Consider the following 20,889-nt stretch of genomic DNA (forward strand, 5'->3'; position numbering starts at 1 on the left):
ATATCTGGGGTCTCCCCTCAAGGTGATTCCAATGTGGACGCCCGCCCTTCCGCCGGTGAGTTAAGCTCCAGCAGCCACGACTTCTGAGGAGAGTTCTGCGCTGACGCACGATTCCCCCAGCCAGCCAGGGCCCTCCAGGCCTCTTGCGCATAGAGGATGACTGCCGAAGTCATCCGCAGCCCAAGGGCAATCAGATCAGCAGCATTCCTCCAGTCAGGCTGCTAGCGCAGAGGTGGCACTGTGAAGAAGCACTCACAAACATTTCAAAAAAACACCTCGACACAAATGGGTCTGCACGGGTGACACTATGCTATAAAAAGTTAATTCAATAAATGTTCTTCAGTACGTGTGTCATTTTTACTGTGTGAATGACGTGTGGCAGCATGTACCGATCGTGTCTCCTCCCATTACATCACTGGCCTTTTGGAACTGCCAAGGTATGGAATACCATCATTTCCATACCAGCATTGCTGGTGCGCATCTCCATGGATGCAGTAACATGGACAGTGGCTCAGTATGCTACTGCCAGTAATGGTGGAGACAAAGATGTTGCAGATGCGGACTGCTACGCAACAGGTGAATGAGGGTGCTGTGTGGTTTGCAGAGCACATGGTAGTTTTTATGGCTTGGAGAATCTTTGATCAATAAGGCGCTGCCGCGCATCCCTTGCTCACTGCTCGCCCTGCATGTGGCGCCTGGATGCTCTCTGTTCTTCCATGTGCCTTTCCTGCTGTAAGTCCTCAGCATCCGAAGAGGAGTCCTGATCATGTCTGTCCTCATCCTGCAAGGCCTCCCTCCCCCCCATTGAGTGCATAGTTGTGCAGAGCATAGCGGACAGCAACTATACGAGCTACAGTTCGTACTGCAGGGCACCACCCGATCTACCCAGGCAGCGGAAGCACATTTTCAGCAAGCCGATCACCTGCTCAATGGTGGCTTTTGTGCCATAGCTAGTGTTGTATCTCTCCTTTGCATCACTGGTGGGGTTTCTTGCTGGTGTCAGGAGACATGTCTGCAAGGGGTAGCCCAATGTCTCCAAGAAGCCACCCCTCCATCTGAGCCAGCTCAGTGAACAGCATGGCAGCTGAGACTGGCGTAGGATGAAGGCGTCATGGCAGCTGCCTGAAAAGCGGGCACAGATTTGCATAAATGTTTCCGGTGATCACATACTAGCTGCACATTGAGCGAGTGGAAGCCCTTCCAGTTTATGTATCCAGCTAGTTGCCCAGCGGGAGCCTTGATGGGGTGCAGTCTGTGACACCTTGCACCTGTCGGAATCCCATGATGGAGCCAAAACCAATGGTCCTCTGGGCCTGGCTCTCAAGGTCCGTCCTGAAGTGGACATAGTCACCAGTTCAATGGTACAAGGCTTCGGTGACCTCCCTGATGCAGTGGTGCACTGCTGACTGTGTGACCCCACAAAGATCTCCGGTGGGTCCCTGAAATGATGCAGAGGCATAGAAGTTAAGAACCACTTGTCACTTGTGGGCCACAGGCATAGAATGTCCATCGGCTGCAGGTCATCGTTGAGCAGGGCACTGAGATGTGTCACTGCCTCTCTCGACATCCGCAGTCACCTCAGACACTGATGCCCTGACATCTGCAGATACGCCATTTGGGACATACAGATGCGCAGCAATCTGTAGTGGTGAGTTCTCCTTGGGGGCTACTGCTGCTCACGACTGGGGGCTTCCACGTGAGCTGCACCTGCCTGTTGGTTTTGCCTGCAGCGCATATGGCTCCTCATGACAAGCAAATCAATTAATATAGGGTGAACCATCTCCATCTCCGAGTTGCAGATAAACTCGGTTCCTTCACTTCTTCGAAGGTACCTAACAGAGCAAAGAATGATGTTGACTGGTATGTTATGTGCTTTCAGGCATCAACTATGTGTCGTTGCAGTGTATTGCCCATCTTAGCTTCCACTCAGAGTGGCACAGTATGACCACATTCAGATTGTATCAGATGCATTGATTGGCCCACCAGCCAGATTACCTTTAAACGCCTGTTTCTGGCACCCTCCCCACACACTGCAGAACTGTGACTAAGAGGCAGTGGGATACATAATGAGACAAGGTAAGTAGTGCTTTGAATATTGAAATTGGGCTCCCATTGCCAAGCGGCAAGATGGCTGCCCCGAGGCCTCGCCGCCGCCAGTAATATGGGGTGGGGCCTTGCTGCCGTTGGGGAACATGGCAGGCCTCTCCTGGAGGCATTTTCCGGCCTCTCCCCCCCCCCCCCCCCCCCCCCCCCACCATGACCCCGATGTCGGGATCCAGTAAAATTCGGCCCCTGGTCTGGCAGAAAGGCTAAAGAGTGTGGTGAAGGGAGTAGGAAATCGGGGCACAGATCATAGTGGGAGGATGGGCATGGGGATCTGTGTAGGAAATGGGAAGTGGATAATTGTGGAACACATCAAGGTAGAAAATTAAAAGCATTGGATCATGAAAGAAATAAGAGCTTATTATTATTTTCTTTCAAAACTAACCTAGTTAATGCACCAGAACAGAAATTAAACTAATTTTACTCATGGAATACTTGAAGAATACTTCACTATTCTGCTTTATGTTTCTAAGAGACAAACGAAAATCTCCTTTACCTTGTTCACCTTCATTGATCAACACCTTGCCTTTTGTTACCTCTTGCCCCACCCCACTTTATTTGTTTAAAACCTATTACATTTCTAACATTTGCCAGTTCTGATGAAGGGTCACTGACCTGAAACGTTAATTCTGCTTCTCTCTCCACAAATGCTGCCAGACCTGCTGAGTATTTCCAGCATTTCTTGTTATTATTTCAGACTTCCAGCATCTGTAGTATTTTGCTTTTATTTAACACATATATGCTTTCTCTTTCTCTGTTAGTAAGTCAAACTGGTCTTGCTCTTTTATTCTGTTCCTGACCTATTTCAAGGATGAATTCCTTTTCTGTCTTAAAAACTTTCCTTCTGAAACTATTCCACTTCCCTTCAACATTTTTTCTACCAGTATTTCTTTCCATTTTGCCATTCCCTTAAAATCAGCTAATTTAAAATTTATCTTTTAATTGGCACCCATTACTTTCTATCCTCATGTCTATCCTGAATGTGAGGCCATTATGGTCACTAGATCCCAAATGTTACCCTATTTCTTCTTTGCATTTTGTTCCCTCCTGATTAATTAGAGCTAACTACAAATATTGCATTACACTATGTAGATTCCTTAACCTACTGTTTTAAACAAGTACCTGGCAATACTAATAAATTTCCACTTGAATGCAGACTGTCTCTATTGTGTGTTCCACTCTTGTCAGGAAGATCGAAATCCTCCAGGAATACTGGTGAAGATTTTGCACTCATCTGCCTTTTCATCCCCAGCAAAACTATATCAATGTCCCTTTGATTATTTGGTGGTCTGTAACATATTCCTGTGACTTAACTTATTTCCTTTTATTTCAATCCAAAGAGATTCCATACCACTTTCAGCATCTAGTTCCATTGTAACTAGTCCTTCTGTAACAAATAATGCCACCTACCCACCTTACCTCCTGGTATTTCCTAAACATACACACTATCCTGCAAGTTAACTCCCCAATGATCATTTAATTTCAACCAGGTTTCAGTCATTCTTAAAATATCTGATTCCTCTCAATGTACCAGCCATTTTAGGTCGCCCATTTTAATCGGTATGCTCCTTTCTTTCATAGCACAATTCTGATTACCTTAAAAAATCCTTACTTACTCTTTCCCAATTATTCTTAACATGCTGTCTGTTGTGTTCCCCTTCTTTAGCCATTCTTGTTTAAATCCACTCCTGCTGCCTTATCTATCCTTTCTGCAAGCAGGTTGCTACCCCTTCAGTTCAGGTGAACTCCATCCCTCCTAAACAGCTTGCTCCTTTCCCAGAACTCCTGGTCTCCTGCTCTATCTTTCAAGCCATGCATTAATCGATCTAATCTATTCTTGCCTAACCTGTTCAATGCATGGTACAGGAAGTTAATTCTGAGATTACCAACCTTGAGGTCTTGCTCTTAAACCTTAACTCTGATTCCTCACTCTACCTCTGCAAGACCTCCATGCAACTGTTTTTGCTGTGTCATTGATTCCTACATGGACCACAACCTCTGGCTGCTTTTCTTCATTTTCTAAACATTTTTCCACATGCTCCATTATTGCACCTTGAAGGCACCACACATTCAGGTCTTGGGACTGCAAAAATGCTGTCTGTCCTTCTAATAATTGAATATCCCCCATTTTCCAGTTCTCATTCTTTTTGTTCCATTGGGTTACCACTTGCTCTACAGTACTCTGGCATTGCTATGGTTACTCTTCCCTGCATATCTGACCTTGCCCTCATCACAGACTTTAAGCATTGTATAACAATTGGACAGCTTAAGATGTACAATGATTTCCTACTTTTCTATCTTGCCCCACGAGTGGTCAGTCGCTTTTCCTGCTCCTGACTCGTCTTTGCCTACATGGCAGAGTGTCCGTCATGGATACTACACTCAGTTAAACCTGGCAGTGGAGCAAAAGAGTCTCAAAAGGTTAAGTGCCTTCAGAATTCACAATAATGTAGGTCGCTGATGTCCTTGTCTCTCCCCCTGCCATGATCATAATCCCCATCTCCCCTTTTTCTTGGCCAGGTCAGCCATCAGGGCATCTGATATTGTGCTGGTCTGGAGCTGGAAGCAGGCAGATGGAGACCTAATTTAATATCTCATCTGAAAGCTACCATCTCTGAGAAAGCTGCATTCCTCAGTACTACACTGAAGTGACAGCCCAGATTATATGCCTTGCACCTACAATCTACTGATTCAGAGGTGAGAATACGACCGAGTGATTAAAATTAATGACCACTGCCTGCTGGACTGCTTTACTACAGGACCTAATTGATTAATAATGACAGGGACAAGGGAATCTGAGGCAACTATTAAGACAATTGATTTTCCTGAATATGGTTTGCAGTCAGAATTCTATGTAGGAGAAATGTACTTCTGTTTGTCTAATCAGAAAATTGTGCAGTGTATTTAGAAGATCGACAGGAAGACTGTCTATTATCAGAACATGTCACAACTTCTTGTTGAAAGCATGCCTCTTCTTTCTTCCTGCCCTTCCCAATTTGAGTAGAATATAGCAGCCACAAATTGCATTCTGGAAGTTGTAGTCTGTTACCTGGTTGAGCCTACCAGGAACATAAGGTGACATTTTCTGAGACCCTATACCACTGGCAACTGCAGTGATGGCTCATCAGAACATCACAAATGTAAGCCTGCAATTTTCCATCCATTCATTCATTCAGTCATCCAGATGTAACGTTAAACCAAAGTCCCATCTGCCCCTTCTCTGTGTGTTCAGATGGACATAAAAATCTCACGGAACTATTGGAAGAGTTTTCCCAATGTCCTGGTCATTATTCATCCCTCAACCAACACCATCAAGACTAAAAGCAAAATACTGCAGATGCTGGAAATCTGAAATAAAAACAAGAAATGCTGGAAATACTCAGGTCTGGCAGCATCTGTGGAGAGAGAAGCAGAGTTAACGTTTCAGAGTTAACATTAACTCTGCTTCTCTCTCTACAGATGCTGCCAGACCATATGAGTATTTCCAGCATTTCTTGTTTTTTATCACTATCAAAACTAGTTATTCATGTAATTTACTAAATGTGGGATCGTGCTGTGCTTGCCTGCATTATAAGTGACTACACTTCAAAAAAGTAAATCATTGGCTATAAAATGTTTTAGATCTAATAAGCCACTTGTTGCATTCAAGATCTTGCTACCAGTGCGGGCTCTCAGAAAATGTTGCTTTTAGAAGTTGATGCTCAAGCCCAGAGAGAATGTTTGCACTGTGAAACCAAACATTGGTGCAGAAATTTTTTTGTTTTTTATGTTCATGAAGTGGCAGTTACGAAGATAGGGTCAGGGCCATAAAGGAATTTAAACACAAGGATGAAAATTTTAAATTGGAGGTGTTGGGGACCAAGAATCAATGTATTTTGGCAAGGTTGGAGGTGGGCATTGATGGGGATTAGGGTATGAGTAGCAGACTTTTGGATGAGCTGAAGTTTACAGGGGTGGAGGATGGAAAACCAGCCAGGATAGTATCGTAGTAGTTGAGTCTGGAGATGAATGTGGTATGGATGAGAGTTTTAGCAATAGGTGGGCTGAATGGGAGTTTTGGCAGATAATACTTTGTTGAAAGTAGGCAGTCCTTGTGATGAAGAATGTACGGGTGAGAAGGTCAAATAGGATGTTGAGGTTGGAAACAGTCTGGCTCAACCTGAGAGAGTGGCTGGGGAGAGAGATGGAATCAGTGGCAAGGATAGAGAGTTGTGGTGAGGGCTAAAACACATATTTTAGTAGCCAAGAAACTAAAATGAAGAGTCAAGGCCCACAGTGTAGGTTGAAAAAAGTTGGAAAAGACTTGGTAAGTTGACTGATTAGGTGATACCATGCTTCTATGTGGGTGAAATTATTTGTTTATATTCCCTATGCAGTTGTCTCTGCTAAGTGTCAATCTAACAAATCAATCCCTTTACCTTTTCCTTACAACTTCCATAAACTGAGGCAGGCTTACAACACTAAATTTCAGTGCACCCTAAGGCATGGGCTTTTAAATTTGTTTTCAATTTATTGTTAACTTAAAATGAGATGTCAATCTGTACCAAAATTTGGATTTCAATAGATGCACATTTTCGCAAACTTTGACCCTACAGCAAAGGTGTAATGCTGACTGAGGCAGAAGGAATGCAATAGGTCACCAAAACAGTTCCTACTGAACTTTACCCACTAACTAAAGTCTGCACCTAGCTGAGCTTTTTTCTCTGAATCTTTTCCTTCAAATTAATCATTATCACAAAATCCTTCTGACCAAGTTAACGTTAAATTGAAAATGATGCACAGCTCAAATTCCAGGATATGGAGGCTCTGGTGTATTAGAAGTTGGAACTAAAAAGTGACCAGTGGTGCATTGGAAGAGTGCACTAGCAGAATTTGCCTTGCTTTTATTTTAACTGATGGCATTTGATGTGCTTGAAATGGCTGAATGAGAATGTTGTTATAGCACTCTGTTACCATTGTCCTTTTGATCTCTGTTCATCCATCTTTTATAACAATATATTTTTCTGATTTCAGATTATGGATTTGTGTGAAAAGTACTAATATCCCATGTAATGCAGATTTTTATTTAATCCACATTCAAATTAATTGTAGATCTTTCAGTACCACCTTGTCAATGGTAAAAGGTTCTTGGATTGAACAATTGAAACAGCAGTTCTGCACCCTCAAACTGCATTTTGGCATAAATCTGTTCAGTGTCATTAAACTCCAAAATTAATAGCATGGTATTATAACATAAGGAACATAAGAAATAGGAGTTGGAATAGACCATTCGGCCCCTCGAGCCTGCTTTGCTATTCAATACGATCATGGCTGATCATCTACCTCAATTCCACTTTCCTGCCTGCTTCCCACAACTCTTGATAGATTTTTGATCTCTCAGGCTATCAGTCTTGAATATACTCAATGATGGAGTGTCCAAAACCCTCTGGAGTAGACAATTCCAAAGGTTCACAACCCTCTGAGTGAAGAAATTTCTCCTCATCTCAGTCCTAAATGATCGACCCCTTGTCTTGAAACAATCTCTCAATGTCTACCCTGTCAAGCCCCTTCAGAATTGTGTATGTTTCAACGAGATCACCTCTCATTCTTGGAAACTCCAACGTATAGGATCAATTTACTCAGCCTCATAATAGGACAACCTCCTCATTCCAGGAATCAATCTGGTGAACCTTCACCGTACCATCTCCAAGGTAAGTATATCCTTCATAGTAAATAAAAGCAAAATACTGTGGATGCTGGAAATCTGAAATAAAAATAAAGTGCTGGAAATACTCGGCAGGTCTGGCAGCATCTGTGGAGAGAGAAGTAGAGTTAACATTTCAGGACTGACCATTCATCAGAACAGACAAAGGTTAGAAATGTAATAGGTTTTAAGCGAGTGAAGGTGGGGTTGGGGGAAAAAGAACAAAAGGGAAAGTGTGATGGGACGGAGCGCAGGAGAGTTTAAATGCCATGGGACAAAGGCAAAGGGAGAGCAAATTGTGTGGTAAAAAAATAAAACATTAGTCCAGAGAGAGTGTTAATGACAGAATAATGAACAGCTCTGTCCAAAAGCACAAATGTGAAAAAAACAAGTTTAAGGAAGGCATGTGGTGAAAAACTTTTTTTTTTAAAGGCCAGTCATGCTCTGAAATTATTGAACTCAATGTTGAGTCTAGAAGGCTGTAGAGTGCCTAATCAGAAAATGTTCCTCGAGCTTGCGTTGATATTCACTGGAACACTGCAGCAGGCCAAGGACAGAAATGTGGGCATGGGTGCAGGATGCTGAATTGAAATGACAAGCAACCAGAAGCTTTGGGGGTCATGCTTTCGGTTTGAGCAGAGGTGTTCCGCAAAGTAGTCACCCAATCTGCGTTTAGTCACCCCAGTGTAGAGGAGACCGCATTGTGAGCAGCAGATGCAGAGTACTAAATTGAAAGGAGTACAAGTAAATTGCTGCTTCACCTGGAGGGAGTGTTTGGGGTCTTGGATGGTGAAGAGAGAGGAGGTAAAAAAGCAGGTGGTACACCTCCTGTGATTACATAGGAAGGTGCTGTGGGAAGGAGGTGAGTTTTCAGGGATATTGGAGGAGTTGACCAGGGTGCTGTGGAGGGAATGATCCCTTCAGAATGCTGACGGGAGGGGAAGATGCATTTGGTGTTGGCATCACGCTGGAGTTGGCGGAGGATGATCCTTTAGATGTGAAGGCTGGTGGGATATAAAGTGAAGACAAGGGGAACCCTGTCGTGGTTCTGGGAAGGAGGGGAAATACAGGAAATGTGTCAGACATGGTTGAGGGCCTGTCAACCACATTGGGGTGGGGGGTGTTCTTGGCTGAGGAAAAAGGAAGACTTATCAGAAGCGCTGTCGTGGAAGGTTGCATCATCAGAAGAGATGCGCTGGATATGGAGAAACTGGGAGAATGGAATGGAGTCCTAACAGGAAGCCGGGTGTGAGTAAGTGTATTCAAGGGAGAAGGTGGGCTTACAATGAATATTCATGGAAAGCCTATCCCCAGAGACGGAGAAGTCGAGGAAGGGAAGGGACGTGTCAGAGATGGACCATGTAAAACTGAGAGAAGGTTGGAAATTGGAAGCAAAGTTGAAGATGTTTTCCAGTTCGGGGCAGGGGCAGGAAGCGGCACCGATACGGTCATCAATGTACCAGAAAAAGAGTTGGGAGAGGGGGCCTGAGTAGGAGAGGAACAAGGAATGTTCGACATATCCCACAAAAAGACAGGCATAACTAGGACCCATGCGGGTACCCATAGCAACACCTCCCCCAACTCTTTTTCTGGTATATTAATGGCTATCGGTGCCATTTCCTGCTCCCACCCCGAACTGGAAAACTTCATCAACTTTGCTTCCAATTTCCAACCTTCTCTCATCTTTACATGGTCCATTTCCGACACCCCTTCCCTTCCTCGGCTTCTCTGTCTTCATCTCTGGGGATAGGCTGTCTACTATATTCATTGTAAGCCCACCGACTCCCATGGCTATCTCGACTACACTTCTTCACACCCTGCCTCCTGTAAGGACTCCATTCCATTCTCCCAGTTTCTCCATCTCCGACGCATCTGCTCTGATGATGCAACCTTCCAAGACAGCGCTTCTGATATATCTTCCTTTTTCCTGAACCGAGGATTCCCCCCCACTGTGGTTGACAGACCCCTAAACCGTGTCCGGCCCATTTCCCGCACCTCTACCCTCACCCCTTCCCCTCCCTCCCAGAACCGCGACAGGGTTTCCCTTGTCCTCACTTTCCACCCCACAAGCCTCCACATCCAGAGGATCATCCTCCGCCATTTCTGCTACATCCAGCATGATGCCACTACCAATTGCATCTTCCCCTCCCCTCCCTTGCCAGCATTCTGAAGAGATCATTCCCTCCACGACACCCTGGTCCACTCCTCCATTACCCCCAACACCTCGTCCCCTTCTCACAGCACCTTCCCATGCAATCACAGGAGGTGTAATACCTGCCCTTTTACCTCCTCTCTCCTCACTATGCCAAGGCCCCAAACCCTACTTTCAGGTGAAACAGCGATTTACTTGTACTACTTCCAATTTAGTATACGGTATTCACTGCTCATAATGTGGTCTCCTCTACGCTGGGGAGACCAAATGCAGATTGGGTGACCACTTTGCGGAACAACACCGCTCAGTCTGAAAGTATGACCCCGAGCTTCCGGTTGTTTGCCATTTCAACACACCCCCCTGGTCTCATGCCCACATCTGTCCTGGGCTTCCTGCAGTGTTCTAGTGAACATCAACACAAGCTCAAGGAACAGCATCTCATTTACCGATTGGGCACGCTACAGCCTGCCTTATTGAACATTGAGTTCAATAATTTCAGAGCATGACGGGCCCCGCTTTTTATTTTTAGTTATCTTTTATTTGTTTTATTTTAGTTTGTTTCATTTTTTTTTCACCATGTGCCTGCCCACTGTTTTATCCATGTTTGTGCTTTGGGCCAGGGCTGTTCATTTTTTTTTGTCAATTAACACCCTCTCTGCACTAATGCTTTGTCTTTCAGCACACCATTAACATACCATTTGCCTTTGCTCCATGACCTTCTGGTCAGTTATTCTCTGTGATCCTGTCCCATCAACACCTTCCCTTTTGTTATCTCTTGCCCCACCCCCGCTTTATTTGCTTAAAACATATTACATTTCCAACCCTTGCCAGTTCTGATGAAAGGTCACTGACCTGAAACGTAAACTCTGTTTCTCTCTCTCCACAGATGCTGCTAGATCTGCTGGGTATTTCCAGCATTTCTTGTTTTTATTTTGGAAGGTTTCAGGTGGACGGATGCTTTGATGCATACTTTTTTGTTTAAATCTCAGTCACAGTTCAGGTAGGGAGTTTCAAGGTCACCTTTTGTCTCTGCCTCTAGGTAGTTTAAAGATGGTATTCTTGCTGGTATTGGGGTCTCTTCCTTCTGGTTCCTGGCTTTTTGGCTTTCTTGCACGGAAAATGTCTCTTATTAAAACTCTTTATCAGAGACTTGGTTTCTGTCAGGGGACCAAAGTTTCTCTTCCATTGTGTTTTCATAAATGGTGTTTAATGGTGTGGCTATTGTTAGACAATAGGTTTGGATGTTGCTCATCTCAATGCCATCTTGGTAAAGTGTTTTTCACAGCCTTTATCCGAGTTTGAGTCTGGAGTCTCCATGTCTGCAAAGTCATTGTTAGCCCAACTTGTTGCAGAGGAGTAGCCATTAACATTGAATGGCCCATTTACATTTCTAATGCTTACTTCAACATTTGACCAGACATCAGGATTGGTTTAGGTTCCCGAAGTTACCATGTGTATTCGCAGAAGTCACTTGACCTCTTACTCCATCTTGTTTTGTAGCAAAAGATGTCCGTGTTGAGTTCAATTCATCAGTTCATTTTATAGTTCATAATTTCTCCTTGCATAAGCGTGACACTGCACACTCTTTAGAACTGTGCCATTAAGTCTATATTGCCTCTCCCTATCCCTTCTGCCAAAATACATCACCTCACACTTCTCTGTATTAAATTCCATCTGCCACTTGTCTGCCCATTCTGCCAGCCTATTTATGTCCTATTGCAGTCAAATGCTATCATCCTCACTGTTTGCCACACCTCCAAGTTTGGTATCGTCAGCAAATTTTGAAATTTTACTCTGTATTCCAAGGTCCAAGTCACTTTTATATATCAAAAAAGCTTTGGGGAACACCACTGTCTACCATCCTGCAGTCTGAAAAACAACCATTTACCACGACTCACTATTTTCTGTCCTTAAGTCAATTTTTTTAAAAATCCAAACTGACACTGACCCTCCTATTCCATGAGCCTCAATTTTGTAAACCAGCCTTTTATGTGGTACTTTGTCAAACGCTTTCTTAAAATCCACATAGACAACATCCATTGCTTTCCATTCATTAAACTTCTCTGTTACTTCATCAAAAAATTAAATTAGATTAGTCAAGCACAACCTGCCTTCTGCAAATCCATGCTGGCTCTCCTTAATTAACTCAAACTTCCCTAAATGCCTGTTGATTTTTTCCCCCCCGATTATTGTTTCTAAAACCTTACCCATCTCTGATATTAAACTGACCAGGCTGTAGTTACTAGGAATGTCCTTACACCCTTTCTTAAATAAAGTTGTTGCATTTGCCACTCTCCATACCTCTGGCACCTCACCGTATATCGGGAAGATTGGAAGATTATGGCAAGTCCTTCTATCTCCACCCCCGCTTCCTTTAGCAACCTGGGGTGCAAACCATTGGACCAGGTGACTTATCCGCTCTAAGCATAGCCAGCCTTTCCAGTACATCCTTCCTACCAATTTTCACCTCTAACATCTCCGCTTCTACTGATATTTTGTTAGCAGCTTCTTCCTTAGGAAACATCGACAAGCTTGCATGATCCTGTTTCTGTGATCAAGCAAGTTAGACTTTTATGGTAACCTTTCCTGTTCATGAATATTGTTGGCTGGCTGTCAGGTGCCCTGTTAGAAACATGTGCAGTCACCGATGCCTTGAATGTGAGGGAAGCCCAGAGCACACTCGTGGTGACTGTTGAAGTCAGTGGGGTAAGTGATATATTGGTTAGCCATGAGGAATGTGAGTAAACCAGTCAGTCCTTCGAGACTGATCTGTTATTTAGGTCAGAACATGTGGCTGATCTGTACCGACTCTCCATTTACACGGTTTTGACCCATATGCCTTGATACCATTATCTAACAAAAAATATGTTCATCTCCATACCTCTAACTGCATGCCCCTTTAAATACTGCTTCAGTGGCTCTGAGAGACGAATCTCGCTAGATTTTACTGGTGGGTTCAGTGCTGGGCAAGACTTGTAACTTCACATTTGAATGATGTTGGATCATAATTATATCATAAGATGCTGATTTGCATGTATTCATGAGGCCCCTGCCTGCCTTTGGCAGGCATCTTGGCCAACTAAAATGGCAGCCTGCGGGAAAGGAGCAGTAAGTCCTCTAGCACAATTTTAACAGTTCACTCACCCTGTTCTTGCCAGTTAAGCATGGTTAAAATTGTGTCAAAAAGCTTGATGTGGCAAGGAAGATTGTTTGGATCAAGGCTGATGGTAATTAATCCAGTATCTTGAGCGATGTCTTGAGGGGAACCCTCTTGATAGCATCCAGCAGAGGAGTGAAGTCCAGTTCAGGAGACATCAGAGGATCTGAGTATGGAGCAGGAGATAGTGAAGGGCCAGAATTTGATCCAGGAGCCAGTGGAAAAGAGATGAACCAGCAGAGGGCAATGAAACTTAGGAAAGCACAAATGAATGAACAAATGTAGCCCAGAAAACCAGTAGAGCTGTGGAGTTTAGTCCAAGAATCAATGGGAAAATGAAGTTCAGACCTGGAACCAGCAGAGTTGAGCCCAGGGACCATTAAACAGCAGAAGTTCAACCTGACGAAATCAGTGGAGCAGCAGCAGGGTCCAGCAGCAGGTAGCAATGTCCTGCAACTCATGTTGAGAAAAGGGCTTTGGAAGCAGGAAACCAATTCCAACAGAAGTGGGTGAAGAGTCCCAAGTCAGAATTGGCAACTGGACTGCTACAGTACACAGCTGGGCCAGAGTCCCGAGTGTGACCAGATCTGAGAAAGAGTCCTGGAGCAAGAGAGCAGCAGCAAGAGCAAGATTAGTGGAGTAGTACTTAGCTTTCATGAAGGGTAGCAGCAGCCAAAGTAGGAGGCGCAGTTCCAATTCAGGAGCCACCAGATCTGCAAGAATTCACGTTATCCACAGAAAAGATCGTAATTCATTAGGGTGAACTGGGTTCAGGGTCCTCCATGATTAGGTGGAAATTGACCAATGAAGGTGCAAGGGAAGCCACATAACAAACTTAAAACTACAGGCAAGTTAAAGTTAAACTACTCGCTTGGAGGTAGCGGGACTCCTGTCAGCATGAGAGAGTTCTTCTTCTTTGGCCTCCTTATCTCGAGAGACAATGGATACGCGCCTGGAGGTGGTCAGTGGTTTGTGAAGCAGCGCCTGGAGTGGCTATAAAGGCCAATTCTAAAGTGACAGGCTCTTTCACAGGTGCTGCAGAGAAATTTGTTTGTCGGGGCTGTTACACAGTTGGCTCTCCCCTTGCGCCTCTGTCTTTTTTCCTGCCAACTACTAAGTCTCTTCGACTCGCCACATTTTAGCCCCGTCTTTATGGTTGCCCGCCAGCTCTGGCGAACGCTGGCAACTGACTCCCACGACTTGTGATCAATGTCACAGGATTTCATGTCGCGTTTGCAGACGTCTTTAAAGCGGAGACATGGACGGCCAGTGGGTCTGATACCAGTGGCGAGCTCGCTGTACAATGTGTCTTTGGGGATCCTGTCATCTTCCATGCGGCTCACATGGCCAAGCCATCTCAAGCGCCGCTGACTCAGTAGTGTGTACGAGCTGGGGATGTTGGCCGCCTCGAGGACTTCTGTGTTGGAGATACGGTCCTGCCACCTGATGCCAAGTATTCTCCGGAGGCAGCGAAGATGGAATGAATTGAGACGTCGCTCCTGGCTGACATACGTTGTCCAGGCCTCGCTGCCATAGAGCAAGGTACTGAGGACACAGGCCTGATGCACTCGGACTTTTGTGTTCCGTGTCAGTGCGCCATTTTCCCACACTCTCTTGGCCAGTCTGGACATAGCAGTGGAAGCCTTTCCCATGCTGATTTCTGCATCTAGAGACAGGTTACTGGTGATAGTTGAGCCTAGGTAGGTGAACTCTTGAACCACTTCCAGAGCGTGGTCGCCAATATTGATGGATGGAGCATTTCTGACATCCTGCCCCATGATGTTCCTTTTCTTGAGGCTGATGGTTAGGCCAAATTCATTGCAGGCAGCCGCAAACCTGTCGATGAGACTCTGCAGGCACTCTTCAGTGTGAGATGTTAAAGCAGCATCGTCAGCAAAGAGGAGTTCCCTGATGAGGACTTTCCGTACTTTGGACTTCGCTCTTAGACGGGCAAGGTTGAACAACCTGCCCCCTGATCTTGTGTGGAGGAAAATTCCTTCTTCAGAAGACTTGAACGCAAGTGAAAGCAGCAGGGAGAAGAAAATCCCAAAAAGTGTGGGTGCGAGAACACAGCCCTGTTTCACGCCACTCAGGATAGGAAAGGGCTCTGATGAGGAGCCACCATGTTGAATTGTGCCTTTCATATTGTCATGGAATGAGGTGATGATACTTAGTAGCTTTGGTGGGCATCCGATCTTTTCTAGTAGTCTGAAGAGACCACGTCTGCTGATGAGGTCAAAGGCTTTGGTGAGATCAATGAAAGCAATGTAGAGGGGCATCTGTTGTTCACGGCATTTCTCCTGTATCTGACGAAGGGAGAACAGCATGTCAACGGTCGATCTCTCTGCACGAAAGCCACACTGTGCCTCAGGGTAGACGCGCTCGGCCAGCTTCTGGAGCCTGTTCAGAGCGACTCGAGCAAAGACTTTCCCCACTATGCTGAGCAGGGAGATTCCACGGTAGTTGTTGCAGTCACCGCGGTCACCTTTGTTTTTATAGAGGGTGATGATATTGGCATCGCGCATGTCCTGGGGTACTGCTCCCTCATCCCAGCACAGGCATAGCAGTTCATGTAATGCTGAGAATATAGCAGGCTTGGCACTCTTGATTATTTCAGGGGTAATGCTGTCCTTCCCAGGGGCTTTTCCGCTGGCTAGAGAATCAATGGCATCACTGAGTTCCGATTTGCTTGGCTGTATGTCCAGCTCATCCATGACTGTTGGAGGCTGGGCTGCATTGAGGGCAGTCTCAGTGACAACATTCTCCCTGGAGTACAGTTCTAGGTGGTGCTCAACCCAGAAGTCCATTTGTTTGTGTTGGTCAGTGATTATGTCCCCTGATTTAGATTTGAGCTGGGCGATCTTCTTGATGGTTGGCCCAAGAGCTCTCTTCATGCCATCATACATTCCTCTAATGTTTCCGGTGTCTGAGGCCAGCTGAATATGACTGCGTAGGTGTTGCCAGTAGTCGTTTGCGCAGCGCCTGGCAGTTCTTTGTGCAGTGCTTCTGGCTGCTTTAAGTGCTGTGGATGTTAAATCGCTGGGAGCATTCTTGTAGTTCAACAGTGCAATGCGCTTAGCGGCTATGACAGGTTCCAGCTCTTCATTTTGAGATTGAAACCAGTCTGCATTTCTCTTTGCACTTTTGCCGTAGGTGGTCAAAGCTGACTCATGGATGGCGTCTCTGATGTGGGCCCACTTGGTCTCAGCGTCCCCTGTGGGAGTGTTTTGAAGGGCTGTTACAAGTGAATTTAGAAATTTTTGTAACAGCTGTGGGTGAGAAATTCTGCTCGTGTTGATGCGTGGGTGGCCCTTCTGCTTGGAATGATGCAACTTCTTTGGTCTGAGTCTTGCTGCACACCAGGGAGTGGTCGGTGTCGCAGTCCGCACTGTGGAAGCTGCGTGTGATTTGAACACTGTTTAAGGCGGCTCGACTTGTGACAATGAGGTCTAGCTGGTGCCAAAGACGCGATCTTGGGTGCCTCCATGAAACCTGATGACAGGGTTTAGTGTGAAAGAACGAGTTGGTGATGCAGAGGTTATGATAAGTACACAACTCAAGCAGTCTCTGCCCGTTCTCATTCATCCTTCCAACGCCATAGCGCCCAAGGCAGGAGGGCCATGAATCATGGTCGGCCCCAACCCTGGCATTAAAGTCCCCCAGCAGGAATAGGTGTTCGGTGTTGGGGATGCTGCTAATGATGTTATGGAGTTCCTTGTAGAACTGATCTTTAGCTTCAGGTGGGGAGCAGAGTGTTGGAGCATAGATGCTGAGTAGGTGTACTGGACCAGAGGTGGTGAGCAGTCGGATTGACAGTATGCGTTCCGAGCCATTTGAGGGAGGCTCTATCATGCTGAGCAAGGAGTTTCTGATGGCGAAGCCCACTCCATGCTGTCTTGGTTCTTCAGGATCCCTGCCCTGCCAGAAGATGGTGTAGTCTTGCTCTGCTAGAGATCCACTCGCGGGGAGGCGAGTCTCCTGAAGTGCTGCAATGTCTACATTGAGTCTACTGAGCTCGTTGTTAATGATGGCGGTCTTCCGAGAATCGTTGATTTGTGTAAGGTCTTCCGACAGGCCAGGTCACACAGTTCTGACGTTCCAGCTTGCAAAGCGAAGCGCTGGTACCTTCTTTCCTTTTTTCGTGTTGTTTGCTGCGGTGTATCAGTCCACTTTTCGGGCAATGACCCTGAGCTCCAAGCACCCATTGAAGCAGGTAGACTGTGGCGGGACAGAACCTTATTGACCGGGGGCTGCCCGATTTGAGGCGGGCGGTAGCTGTCCAGTGAGGTGCAATGACCTCTCCCACCGACAAAGGCAACCCGTGGCGCCCAGTTTCTACGGCAATTTATCTGGACTTATAACCCGTAACTGCTGCCTTCCGTGTTGTTTCAGTCGCTGTGAGGCACTATGGAGTGACCTCTCCATGGCGCATGCCTGGGCAAATTTATGCAGGTTGAGAGTTGCCCAGTTGTCAAAAACCCCTCTCGGCCTTTCTGGTGGGGTCCAAAGGAGTGCAGAGCACAACGTTTGGCACCAGTATGGCTGCAAGAACTGCCAAAGGTGACACATGACCGCCTACGGGGTTCCGCTCCGGATTATCTGTTCGAGTTTACTCCCTTAGCCTTGGTCTCTCCCGAGACGCCCACAAGGCAGTGGGGTTGTTAGGGCCCCTACACATGTGTAGGATGGTGCCGGTGGGAGGAGGGGATGCGAGGGAGGGGGGTGCGAGGTGGAGCTGGGAAGGGGGCTGTAAGGGGGTGGGGGGGAAGATAGTGCGAGGGGGGGGGGGCTGGGTCGGGGTTGTGAGGGGGTGAGCTGGGAGGGTGGAGCAGGGAAGGGGGTGGGGGGGAGGTGGGAAAGCGGGTGCAGGTTATAAGCCATTTCCTCAGTGCCCACCATCGACGTCCGGAAAGCTCATCCACGTCCTTCGGGAGGTGAAGCATCTTTTGGCAGACTTACAGAGGTGATTACATTCGCTAAGGGTTTTTTTTGCAGTGGTTTAAATAAAGGCATGCTGCATTGCCGACAGTGCGCTGCAGATGCTCTCCGAGCCATCTCCCGCGGGCGCTTTGAAGTTGCGGCCGGGGGGCCGTTCGTGGATTTTTTGGGTGTTCGGGGCACCTTTTCTCAAGACTTCCCTAGGGTCCCGCTGCTCCTTCTTCACCTCAATGGACTTACCGCACGCCGTGGCTGCAGACACTCTGGGCGGTGAAGACAGCAGGATCGGAGATTAAAGTATCGACAGCTGTGCTCTTCAGTTGACTAGAAGAAAAAGAGTCAGGATTGGAGTGGATGGTTATGGATGGAAGTCTCTGAGAGAAAAGCTCAACAGGGTATCGCCATCACAGAATTATGCTTAATAAAGATGCAGTAGGATTTTTTTGAGGTTTGGGCTAAGAAACATTGTTGGGGAATGGAGGGAACTTTGCTATTCAGCTGGCTGTGGTATACAACAAAAATAACAGCTTGCATTTATACAGTGCCTTTAAGGTAGAAAAATGCCCTCAGGCATTTCACCAAAGGGTAATCAGACAAAAATCCATGCTGAATCAAAGATTTTTTTTTTGTGCGTTCATGGGATGTGAACATCCCTGGCAAGGCTAACATTTGTTGCCCATCCCAAAATGCCCAAGAGAAGATGCCTTCTTGAACCATTGAGGTCCATTTGGTGTGGGTACACCCACAGTACTGTTAGAGAGGGTGTTCCAGGATTTTGACCCAGCGACAGTGAAGGTGCAGCCGATATAGTTCCCAGTTAGGGTGGTGTGGGGCTTGGAGGGGAACTTGGATGTGGTGGTGTTCCCATGTACCTGCTGCTCTTGTTCTTCTAGGTGGTAGAGGTAGTTTGTTTGGAGCCTTGGCGAGTTGCTGTAATGGTACACACTGCAGCCACTGTGGTGGAGGGAGTGAATGTTTTAATACAGTGGGTGGGTGCTGATCAAATGGGTGGCTTTGTCCTGAATGGGTGTAGAGTTTCTTGAGTGTTGTTGGAGCTGCAATCATCCAGGCAAGTGGAGAGTATTCCATCATGCGCCTGACTTATGCCTTGTAGATGGTGGACAGGCTTTGGGGAGTCAGGAGGTGAGTTACTCACCGCCGAGTTCCCAGCCTCTGACCTGCTCTTGTAGTCACAGTATATGGATGGCCCAGTTGAGTTTCTGGCCAATGGTAACCCCCAGGATGGCGATGGTGGGGTTTCAGGAATGATAATGCCATTGAACATCAGGGGGAGGTGGTTAGAATCTCTCTTGTTGGTGATATTTATTGCCTGACACTTGTATGGCACGAATGTTACTTGCCACAGGTCTTGCTGCAGGCAGGTAGGGACTGCTTCAGTATCTGAGGAGTTGCGAATGGTGCTGAACACTGCAATCGTCAGCAAACATTCCCACTTCTGATCGTATACTAGAGGGAAGGTAATTCATGAAGCAGCTGAAGATGGTTGGGCCTAGGACAGTACCCTGAGGAACTATTGCAGCGATGTACTGAGGCTGAGCCTCCAACAAACAGGGAGCGATCAAAAATACCTTAACTAGGAGTGGTTGGTGCGAACACTGCGTACCTGAAATGGGAAAGTATCCCATTTTCCAGTACTACCATCCTCAGAATGGTGGCCTGGTGGTGTACGTCTGGTAGAATGCTTCTTGTTGCGTATTGGAGAATGTACTAATAGGTAAGAAGAAGTGAAGGTTTTGGGACAGCATCACGTTTGAAGATGTCACGGCCTGATGTAAATAAAATTGACTGTTCTAGGTCAGTAATTCCTTATTTACATAATTAAGCATTAATCGTTTGTGTTTTGAATACATTGAATGGTGAAGGGGCAAGCTTTGCCAAGGCTCTTTAACTGAGCCATGGCATTACCATCCCACTTTCTGCTCTGGTCCCATTTTATTTCTAGTAAAAGACAAATGGGGCTGTTTGTAGTTGGACTAAAAGCAAAATATTACAGATGCTGGAAATCTGAAATAAAAATAAAAAATACTAGAAACAGATAGCAAGTCATACAGCATCGGTGGAGAAAATGGAAAAGTTAATGTCTGAGCTGCAGAAGCACCAATTGAATAAAACCGCGTGCTTTTGTAGTGATATATTTTGGGCATGTCTGTGTTTAATACATGAACTACAGCAGTGCATATAAGTTATCATAAGGATAACATTCCAATTAATCCTTTGACTTTTTTAAAATCAGGCTTTTTGAAAAAGTTACATTACTGAATATTTAAAACTGCAATATCCCACATTTTAAAAATTAGTTAAATATGATAAAGTTTAAACCAGGTTAAAAACAAAAAAACTCCCAGTGGTGAATTTTTTCATGTTTCAAATTGGGTAAACTCAGATAGATTTACTGAAATCCAAGTGATTGCAGCAATTGTGGGCACTGCAGCTTTAAGTCTGTTTTGCCAAAGTAAGCAGTGTGACATGAGCCACAGAGGCATGACGATCTGACTTTCTCAAATGCTACAAGTTAATTATTATTTGGTGATCATAATCTCAGCTGTAGTAACTTAATCCAGCAACATTTTTGTAATAACTTTAGTTTAAAATTTTACTAATTGGATTTGTTGCTTGGTTGTTTATAGTTTAAACTTCAGAAATATGCACAGTGCAAAACTTTAATTGAACATGTATTTACAACTAGAATCTTGTGTTCTGACTTTCTTGAACTTGTAAGACAATTTTTTTTCCGTTTGTTTGTGATTTGTAGCCTTCATTAACTGACGCCTTCCCTCTCACAAGTTTTCTTTCTGAAGCTAAATGTGTGAAATGTTACCAAAACATGCTGATACT

General features: G+C 45.6%; 1 protein-coding gene across 3 annotated transcripts in view; it reads left to right on the plus strand.

Moving 5' to 3' along the window:
- cryl1 (crystallin, lambda 1) overlaps window positions 1-20,889 on the plus strand; it is a 119,564-nt gene that overhangs the window by 87,899 nt on the left and 10,776 nt on the right. The window lies entirely within an intron of this gene.

The sequence above is a fragment of the Heterodontus francisci genome, chromosome 6 (assembly GCF_036365525.1).
Source record: "Heterodontus francisci isolate sHetFra1 chromosome 6, sHetFra1.hap1, whole genome shotgun sequence".
Classification (NCBI taxonomy): Eukaryota; Metazoa; Chordata; class Chondrichthyes; order Heterodontiformes; family Heterodontidae; genus Heterodontus; species Heterodontus francisci.